Source organism: Megalobrama amblycephala, linkage group LG15 (genome assembly GCF_018812025.1).
Source record: "Megalobrama amblycephala isolate DHTTF-2021 linkage group LG15, ASM1881202v1, whole genome shotgun sequence".
Taxonomy (NCBI): domain Eukaryota; kingdom Metazoa; phylum Chordata; class Actinopteri; order Cypriniformes; family Xenocyprididae; genus Megalobrama; species Megalobrama amblycephala.
Window position 1 is genome coordinate 26,591,397 of NC_063058.1, and position 1,933 is coordinate 26,593,329.

General features: G+C 38.6%; 1 non-coding gene across 1 annotated transcript; it reads left to right on the forward strand.

Moving 5' to 3' along the window:
• The first annotated feature begins 1,171 nt into the window (after positions 1-1,171).
• On the forward strand, positions 1,172-1,313 carry LOC125248070. Its single transcript, XR_007180232.1, has one exon. It is a non-coding gene; the product is annotated as a U4 spliceosomal RNA (small nuclear RNA).
• Positions 1,314-1,933: the final 620 nt, after the last annotated feature.

Consider the following 1,933-nt stretch of genomic DNA (forward strand, 5'->3'; position numbering starts at 1 on the left):
CTGCCATCTGTTCATCTCTATTTCCAGCCCTGAGATCCGGATCCAAATCAATGCAGGGATGACAGGGCCCTCAGGCTGCTTTCATATGCGCTTTATCGTGTGAAGCTCCATACAGAGGTAATATTGGTACAAAATACAAATATATATATATATATATATATATATATATATATATATATATACAAACAGAAACTAGCACTAACATCACATTTTTATCCCCGCTAAAAAGAGATTTCTAGAACAGTAAGTGTGCAGTGACATCTAAGACAAACACTGTGGATAGAGAAACTGTACAACAATAAATCAAGACAGATGTGTCCTACATTTATCAGCCCTAAAAACTATAGAATGCATTTCATAAAATAGGTTTGAGAAAGTTCTTATCTGAGTGATTAATGAGTTTAAAGAATGCAAACACAAACTTTAAGGTTATGTAGGTCAACGTGAGCTGAAATCCTGATGACTGACAGTTGTGCTGATCATGAAGACGTCACCCTGTCAGTCAAAGCGCTGACATCACGTCATCACAGACTGAGCTCTGTCAGCATCATCAGCACAATGAACAACCTGACAGTGACAACCCACTCTTTATACACACTAATATAACAGCAGTCAGCTGTACAATCATTCTCTATACATTAAAACTTCTTGATTGTGGATTGTTTGTCGTTGCAGTTTTAGCGTTATTCGGTTGATGGTCTCATAATTGAGCTGTTGCTGACATCTAGCGGTGGTTAAATGTACTGCATCAGCGTGACGCTTACGTAGCCGTGATGTCATCATGCTCTTAAATTCGGATTTATAACTCTCTTATGTCATATTTAGGGTTGTTTTCTGGCATTACTCGCATGTATAATCAGGTCCGCGGATATTCTCGGATTCACGGTTGCTTGTTATTGCTCTGAAACTAAATTCACCACCATTAGCCGACCTTACATGTCTCCTACGTCACTGCGTTCCCGTGATGCAACGCGAAAGTAAGCGAAAATATATATTTTTTAATGCTATTTTTGCTTATTTGCACATTTTAGTCACACCACTCGATTGATATCACTATTAATGTCTTAATCGTTTTTCGCTTGGTTAAACTTGTGGTGAGCGTCATGTGGTTACCGTCTCTGTAAAGTGTTGCATGTTTGAGGTAATCCTGACCATTGGACATGTGATCTTTAGCTTTGCGCAGTGGCAGTATCGTAGCCTATGAGGTTTATCCGAGGCGCGATTATTGCTAATTGAAAACTTTACCCTATACATGGGTTTCATGTGACGTCACTGTATTCTATCGCCGCCATATTTGGGACCGGTCACAGCTGCGCGCCCTGTTTAAGTCTATGGTGACAGCAGCTACAACTACCAGAGGAAGGCCAACGAAACGCTTTCAGAAGGTTCACAACAAGTTTATAATATATCTTGGATATGTGGTGCTGTTAGCCGTTTCAACAGTCGTCAGAACTACAAATTTATTTGATCCCAAAGTAGTTAGATCGGCAGAATTATTGGCTTCATTCAGAAGGGACCACACCACTGGCAGCCAAACAGCAATGCACAACATTAATAACTGCTGGGACTGTCATTTACGTAACATTATAACGAGGACACTATTGTAATAAAATGTTGTGAATTCTCTGTGTTGTTGTTTCAGCGTGTTGTTGTGGTAAGAGCGCGTCGACTGAGTTAAACATTGATTACATAACTTGTTCAAACTTCACTTGTGCATTCGCGTCATTTTGTACAGATAAAACTTATTAATTTTATTAAGTATAAATATCTGATTATTCTCATAAAGGATGTGTTTCGTTGAGGTAAATAACCCACAGAGCTGATGATCATCTATAGCTTCAGTGCGAGCGCTCAAAAAGACAAAACATTAATATGATTGGGACTGTCTTCTTCTTATACATGATATTATAATCGTATATACTTGTAAAATAAC